Source organism: Arachis hypogaea, chromosome 13 (assembly GCF_003086295.3).
Source record: "Arachis hypogaea cultivar Tifrunner chromosome 13, arahy.Tifrunner.gnm2.J5K5, whole genome shotgun sequence".
In the NCBI taxonomy this organism is placed as follows: Eukaryota; Viridiplantae; Streptophyta; class Magnoliopsida; order Fabales; family Fabaceae; genus Arachis; species Arachis hypogaea.
Genome location: NC_092048.1, coordinates 1,167,459 through 1,176,618, shown reverse-complemented (window position 1 = coordinate 1,176,618; position 9,160 = coordinate 1,167,459). Strand labels below are relative to the sequence as shown.

General features: G+C 31.8%; 1 pseudogene; it reads left to right on the top strand.

The window, feature by feature from the left end:
- Positions 1–1,422: 1,422 nt before the first annotated feature.
- On the top strand, positions 1,423–9,101 carry LOC112736126 (CYP enzymes assisting alcohol dehydrogenase-like; annotated as a pseudogene).
- Positions 9,102–9,160: the final 59 nt, after the last annotated feature.

Sequence of the window (9,160 nt, the reverse complement as noted above, 5' to 3'; positions counted from 1 at the left end):
CAGTAATTAAATAAACAAAATCAAAATACATTAAATTAAAATATTCTAAAAATGTAAACTAATATCTTCTAAATAACACTTGAACTCTTCATATCACGAACATTTGAAGCACGTATCACGTTGGGAACACCTCCGACTTTATCAGGCAACTGAAAGTGGTTTTTGGTTTAAGTAAAAGAAATGATTTTGAAAATTGTTTGGAGTAATCGATTACCTGATTTGGTTTGGCTTGAATTCTGTTTTATTTATTCAAATAAAAAAACTAAGTTTTAAAGATTTTAAACGAATTTGAGGAAATGAGTTATGTTTAGTATTCAAATCAATACTAAGCACAACTCTACTTGTGCTTGTCTTTATCTGCTTGCCTGTCTGTGAAATGTCTTTGGAGATAGAGGAATGAAAGAAAGGTGGAAACATTTAGTATTGAGATTAAGTTTAAGCTAAGTTCAAAATTCCCTAGATGACCACCCTTTTTATGGTTTCTGTTTAGTACTTTAAGCTTTATAATTCGAGTGTCGGCGTTTTAGGATTGCCTTTGGCATTCACAGGATTTTATATCTTATATGCGTGGCACCTTTACCATGTTGAGAACTTCTGATTCTCATTTTTCAGATACAAGTCGAAAGACACCTCGATAAGAGTCTGGAGCTTCTGCAGCGAAGTGATTTTCATTTTGGGGTTTCCTTTGGCTCTTTTGATATATATATATATCCTCTTATATACTTGTTTTTTTTGCTCTTTCTAGAGGATTATGGAGAACTACGATTTTATCTATATATTTTGAATTTGAGATATGTATATATGTATGTAAATATTTTTCGGCCAACCCTAACTTCGCAGAATGAGTTAGGAGCTTGTTATTTTGGATTTAAATTTATTTACATTAAACTAACAGGTGATTTATTAATTAGCTATTTGAAAATAGCCACACAAGAACATGGGGTGGCAAGACTTTCGAACTAACAACTGCGATGAAATCTCATATGTGATAATAATAATAATAATAATAATAATAATAATAATAATAATAATAATAATATATTATTATTATTATTATTATATTAGTATACCAAAGATATATGATCATTAAAATTATCCGGATGTGTTGAACAGCAGGAATGAAATTCAAAGTAACAGTAGTCAACAACACATGCATTGAATCTATGAGGAGCATGCATAAAAAAAATATAACATATAGACATATAAACATATAAACGAAAAAGGGGCAAAAAAATGCAAGAATAAAGGAGAGAGTGCCACATCAGCAGTCATACCACCAGCTTTTAAGATAGAAATATAGAAGTATAGATATAGATAGATATAGATTTGCTAGTACTGCACCTTCCCATTCTTTTCAGCCAAAACTTTTGCTTTAGAAAAAAAAACATAGCAGGTTTCTAAATTGAGAAAATTCTTACAAAGATGTGCACTTCACAGGGTGTTATTACATGCAAAGGTATAATATTTATCATTAATTCATTATATCAACGTTAAGCATGCATGTAGAAATCAATTAATTTTCATGTTACTTTCAAACATGATATTATGCAAAGTTATTTGCTTTTTGCAGCTGCAGTGTGCTGGGGATTAGGAATGACAGTAAAGCTTGAAGAGATTCAAGTTGATCCGCGGAAATCAGGCGAAGTTAGAGTTAAGATGCTTTGTGCTAGCATCTGCCACACTGATGTTTTAGGCATTCAAGGATCTCCATATGTTAATGGTTTCCCTCTAGTACCTGGACATGAAGGAGTTGGGTAACATAGATTGCATATCCAAATACTGCATTGGATTGTATCAATGATAGTCCATGAACATGATGAATTGGTTTTAAATTCTAATTATAATTGCAATTTGTTGAGACAGTTGGAGATGAAGTAAAAAATCTTAAAGAAAGGGATATGGTGATTCCAACATATATAGGAGAGTGTGGACATTGCCGGAGTTGTGTTTCCGGAAAGACCAACCTTTGCCTGACATACGCTTTCAGAGTTACTGGCTTGATGCCAGATAACACTTCAAGAATGTCCTGCAGAGGCAAGAAGTTACAACCCACTTGGACTTGTGCAACGTGGTCGGAGTACACGGTTGTCAATGCCAATTACCTTCTCAAGGTTGATCCAGGCATCAATCTAGCCCATGCTAGCTTCATCTCATGTGGGTTTTCAACTGGCTATGGAGCTGCTGGAAGGAAGCCCAAGTTGAAAGTGGATCAAGTATTGCTCTTTTCAGTCTTGGTGCTGTAGGATTAGGGGTACGCTTCAAATAGATTTGTTTGGAAGTTACTCAATCCATCCATCAATAACTGTCGAAGTGAGAAAAATTTCGTACATATCCAACAGTTATCAATGGATGGAGGGAGTAGTTTGCTTCTAGTTTTGAGCCTTGATGAGTTTTGATAATGAAGTTGTGATGCGGGCTATAAGCGGAGTGAAAATGCTGGAGGCTACTAAAATATAGGGATTGACACTGTAACATCCTAATACTTTTAAACTGAGATTAACTTTATTTAGATTTATATTTAGTAGGTGATATTCTGAAATCTATGTGAAATTTTGTTTCTTTTTAAAACAAATATGAAATAATTTATATAAAAAAGTTTGAATAACTAGTCTTTATTAGAAGAGTTGCTAGTTGAAAAATATACGTGAATCTAAGAATACTAACATGAAAAACCAGTGTGCTAAACTATGAAGGCACAACAATGACAAGCTTTACTCATACCAAATAAAAAAGAAAACATCATAGTTACAATTGCAATCAGTCAAAAAGGATAAAACAAAACACATAGGAAATCCTAATTCTCTTATTTTGTTTAACTATGGCTAAAACAATCGCATATTCTTCCTTCTTAAAGTAAACGTTTAATGTTTTGTATCTACATCCTCGGTAGCTTACTCCTACTAGTGCACCTGTCTTTTCACCTCAACTGTATTGCTTCGTACTGCATCGTTCCTGAAGATGGTACGGATAGAGGGGTGAGAAACAAAAGTTTCTCAGTAGTTTTTATCTATATGGTGTCATCGTATCCATCCCCAGCCACTCCGAGTTTTTAAAATAAAAACAGTGATGATACAATGTTGTTCAATTATTATTTTCAAAAGTCTTGATTAGTCGGAGTGGGGTGATTTTTAGATGCTTCTCATTTACTTATGTTATGACATGTGTAATGCATACAAAATGCCTATAGCGTTAAAACATATAAATGTAAACTCACAAACCTTGGTATGATGTTCTCATAGGCCATAAAGCAAGGCAAAATAAATAATAAACAAGAGAACAATAGTAACATTGGCATAGAAAAGTCAAATAGAATAGATCTTAATAAAATAAAGACATTAACGAATATCATAGATTTCAAAAAGGAACTTTGGATAAAAGAATGATCTTTGAACGCAATAATAAACATAATCATAAATCAAAAAAGATAAAAGAAGAACAATCATGATCACACTTTTCATTGTACTTTTCATTACTTTTTCTCGTAGCTTTTATGGAAGGTATTGAGCTCAAACCGGTATAAAAAGTGGGAATCCCCTTCCCTTACCGAAGGTTCTTATCCCAAACGTTTTGGCGATCACCTTCCCTTACCGAAGGATCATCTCGATCGATCACCTTCCCTTACCGAAGGATCATATCGATATCTTGTCTTTGGGGGTCACCTTCCCTTACCGAAGGATCATTCCCTCAGTTCAATTTACAATCAATATTATTTAGACATACACAAGAAAAGAGTTACATCAACAAATATATCTTATTATATAAAATTGATGGGAGTCCCCTTCCCTTACCGAAGGTTCCCAAAAGTTTGCCGATCACCTTCCCTTACCGAAGGATCATCTCGATTATCTTGTCTTTGGGGGTCACCTTCCCTTACCGAAGGATCATTCCCTCAGTTCTTTAATGCACATAAGATTGTTATTATAATACATAATGCATATGAAGGAAAGAGACATTCTACCATGACATGCAAATAAAGCTAACATCTATGTTCGAAAACATTTAAAACATGACATATAAAAATTAGCACAAAAACCCCCTACCTCGAGTGAAGTTCCGCTAGGTATTCTGATGCAAATAGATGCAGTTTGTTAGTGAAGAGAGACTTGTTTCATGGCTAGACTTTGTGTATACTAGAATATTTTGTATAGAAAAAAGGAATAGAATGAGAAGGGAAGGATCAGATAGCTCTCAGGTATGTGCAGATTATGTTAGGAGGCATTTAGGTGAAATCTTCAATCTGGATCGTCACTTTGTGAGCCCTATAACTTTTTCTACGTTTGGAATTTAGAATTAGCTATTAGAGACAGATTTATAGAGAATTGAATGAGCTTTAAAACGAATCTTAAATGAAGTAAATCGGATAACCACAGCTTGAGATATTCCCAAAATACTGTTAGTATATCAGGTTGGCTGATAAGAGCGCGATTTTCTACTCTGAACTCGTAACCGATTTATCTATCTAATTTAATTTGAATTTAATTTTATACTGAACTTAAGGAATAGAGCTAGTATTCTTATCTTTTCATATAACTAAATATCATTCAAATCTAATAAATGTAGAATTAATTATGACTATATTTTAAAAGGTTGTTTTATTGTCGGTTAGAGATTTACTACCACTAGTGCTTTCATATGTTTAAATTTTAAATTCAAATCTTAAATCATTACCATTTTAATTAATTAATTAGTTATTAAATAATGATTTGATTCAAAAAGTTGGGATGTTACATTCTCACCCCCTTAAAAAAGAATTTTGTCCTCAAAATTCGCGTCTTCTAAGAACATACTAATCAATCTCATCTTATCCTAGTAGGTTTTATCTACCTTTTATCTACCTTTTTTTTTTTTTTTTTTATAGGAATATATGATAGTTCCTAACATACATAAGTTCAATGAATCCATACATTCAATCAAATCAAGTAAAGTTACAAAACAGTTCTATTCTCTATCCTCATCATGAACTAACTAAGTGCACTAAATGTGAATTAAACGTTTAAGTTCAATATGATTATATAAAATAGATTCACATGATAGATAATTTTATACATTTTTTTTTTCAAACACCAAAGAGGAAGAAAAGAAAAAAAACTAATCAAAGAAGTTAATGTCAATTCAAGTTAAACAAAACATGATAAACAGGGTTCGAAAAAGTAAAGGTAATTAGTCTCATGCAAATCAATTGCTTCACATAAAAAAATCACATAATAAAAAAAATGCATAATAAGAGAATTTCATAATAATAGGACATACTAAATAATCACATAGAATTCATAAAAATGCATGTACTCTTAACTTAAATGGCTTGCGAGATAGTAGTAATAATTATAAAAATAGAATTTATAAAAAAAACATAAGAATATGCATGTACTCTCGATTATAAAGACTTAAAGATGATAGATTTTGCACATGGAAGAATTTGAATGATTAAAATGTATGAGTATAAAATAAGAAAAAAAAGAATAAAGTATAAAACAATAATCATGATAACAAAGACATCATACAACAATATGAAAACGAGAGGATAAATAAAACACATGCTAAGCATATAAAGCGACAAAAACATAATTTTCTAATTTTTTTTTTTTAACGTCTCATGTGTATTTTGATATATCTTTAACTATGAGCGGGGTGTTCCTAGATGATCTATGTTTTGACATTAACACATACACATTTTGATCATAAAATTACGGCAATAAATTTCAAACAAAACATTCAAGAGCACAATAACTTTTACTATTAGATTATCAAATATTTCTAACCTAAATTCATCACATAGAAAAGATTTCACGATATAATACTATTTATAACTAAATGATAACAAATTAATCTTGTAAGTGTCCTATGGGATCAAATGGCTCTGATACCAAAATGTAACACCCTAATACTTTTAAACTGAGATTAACTTTATTTAGATTTATATTTAGTAGGTGATATTCTGAAATCTATGTGAAATTTTGTTTCTTTTTAAAACAAATATGAAATAATTTATATAAAAAAGTTTGAATAACTAGTCTTTATTAGAAGAGTTACTAGTTGAAAAATATACGTGAATCTAAGAATACTAACATAAAAAACCAGTGTGCTAAACTATGAAGGCACAACAATGACAAGCTTTACTCATACCAAATAAAAAAGAAAACATCATAGTTACAATTGCAATCAGTCAAAAAGGATAAAACAAAACACATAGGAAATCCTAATTCTCTTATTTTGTTTAACTATGGCTAAAACAATCGCATATTCTTCCTTCTTAAAGTAAACGTTTAATGTTTTGTATCTACATCCTCGGTAGCTTACTCCTACTAGTGCACCTGTCTTTTCACCTCAACTGTATTGCTTCGTACTGCATCGTTCCTGAAGATGGTACGGATAGAGGGGTGAGAAACAAAAGTTTCTCAGTAGTTTTTATCTATATGGTGTCATCGTATCCATCCCCAGCCACTCCGAGTTTTTAAAATAAAAACAGTGATGATACAATGTTGTTCAATTATTATTTTCAAAAGTCTTGATTAGTCGGAGTGGGGTGATTTTTAGATGCTTCTCATTTACTTATGTTATGACATGTGTAATGCATACAAAATGCCTATAGCGTTAAAACATATAAATGTAAACTCACAAACCTTGGTATGATGTTCTCATAGGCCATAAAGCAAGGCAAAATAAATAATAAACAAGAGAACAATAGTAACATTGGCATAGAAAAGTCAAATAGAATAGATCTTAATAAAATAAAGACATTAACGAATATCATAGATTTCAAAAAGGAACTTTGGATAAAAGAATGATCTTTGAAAGCAATAATAAACATAATCATAAATCAAAAAAGATAAAAGAAGAACAATCATGATCACACTTTTCATTGTACTTTTCATTACTTTTTCTCGTAGCTTTTATGGAAGGTATTGAGCTCAAACCGGTATAAAAAGTGGGAATCCCCTTCCCTTACCGAAGGTTCTTATCCCAAACGTTTTGGCGATCACCTTCCCTTACCGAAGGATCATCTCGATCGATCACCTTCCCTTACCGAAGGATCATATCGATATCTTGTCTTTGGGGGTCACCTTCCCTTACCGAAGGATCATTCCCTCAGTTCAATTTACAATCAATATTATTTAGACATACACAAGAAAAGAGTTACATCAACAAATATATCTTATTATATAAAATTGATGGGAGTCCCCTTCCCTTACCGAAGGTTCCCAAAAGTTTGCCGATCACCTTCCCTTACCGAAGGATCATCTCGATTATCTTGTCTTTGGGGGTCACCTTCCCTTACCGAAGGATCATTCCCTCAGTTCTTTAATGCACATAAGATTGTTATTATAATACATAATGCATATGAAGGAAAGAGACATTCTACCATGACATGCAAATAAAGCTAACATCTATGTTCGAAAACATTTAAAACATGACATATAAAAATTAGCACAAAAACCCCCTACCTCGAGTGAAGTTCCGCTAGGTATTCTGATGCAAATAGATGCAGTTTATTAGTGAAGAGAGACTTGTTTCATGGCTAGACTTTGTGTATACTAGAATATTTTGTATAGAAAAAAGGAATAGAATGAGAAGGGAAGGATCAGATAGCTCTCAGGTATGTGCAGATTATGTTAGGAGGCATTTAGGTGAAATCTTCAATCTGGATCGTCACTTTGTGAGCCCTATAACTTTTTCTACGTTTGGAATTTAGAATTAGCTATTAGAGACAGATTTATAGAGAATTGAATGAGCTTTAAAACGAATCTTAAATGAAGTAAATCGGATAACCACAGCTTGAGATATTCCCAAAATACTGTTAGTATATCAGGTTGGCTGATAAGAGCGCGATTTTCTACTCTGAACTCGTAACCGATTTATCTATCTAATTTAATTTGAATTTAATTTTATACTGAACTTAAGGAATAGAGCTAGTATTCTTATCTTTTCATATAACTAAATATCATTCAAATCTAATAAATGTAGAATTAATTATGACTATATTTTAAAAGGTTGTTTTATTGTCGGTTAGAGATTTACTACCACTAGTGCTTTCATATGTTTAAATTTTAAATTCAAATATTAAATCATTACCATTTTAATTAATTAATTAGTTATTAAATAATGATTTGATTCAAAAAGTTGGGATGTTACAGACACAAATGAGATAAAGAGAGAAAAAGGGAAAGCTTTTGGAATGACTGATTTTATAAATACTCGATTCTGATAAACCTCCATTGGAATTGGGGAAGGAACTGAGTGATGGATTTGGTGTGGATTATTCTTTTGAGTGCACTGGAGTTGCTTCTTTGATTAGTGAATCCTTAGCAGCCACAAAGATGGTTAGTTTCACTTCTGTCAAGTAATTCAGCTGTTTGATTTCATCAAATTATATGATTCTTGCTTCTTCTAATTATTGCTTCGGATTATGTAGGGAACCGGTAAAGCAATAACGATTGGCGCGCCAAATGAACCTATTGTGCCTTTCAATCATACAGCAATTCTGGCTGACAGAACTCAGAAGGGTTCTGTTTTTGGAGGTCTAAAAGCCATGTCAGACCTTTCAATTGTAGCTGACAAATGCCAAAAGGAGGTACTTTAAACTTGAAAGACACTTAAGTTCAATAGATACATTACATTATCGTTTCTGGAATATGCTTAATACATTGATGAAAAAGTCTCACAATTATTTAATGTATTTGGACTATTTATTTACATTATCACAGGAGTTCCCTCTTCAAAAGCTATTCACCCATGAGTTCCCATTGACAGATATAAGCAAAGCATTTGATCTATTCAAAGAGCCAAATTGTGTCAAAGTTGTCATCAAGATATGATTTTCTGGCAATTGATGGATGTAAAATTCAAATTATGCAGCTTCAGATAGTTTTATAGGAGAATATTCTGCTTTAAAAATCACAGAAGTTGCAGTCCAACAACTATTCTGTGTTAATATAAATAAAGAATTGTTTGATGCATGTGTGTATCAGTTGGCAGTTATTTTACTTCACCATTGTAATGCAAAATCAAACAAATTTGTGATATGCAATGTAACTTTATCCAAGTACACAATGTGCACTCATTAATATTTTAATAAGAAGGTGTTCAGCTCCTACTTTGAAATTTATTAAAACAGGCAAAAAATCAAGTTTTTCTTTCAGCGCGTAACTTCGCTTATGTAAGC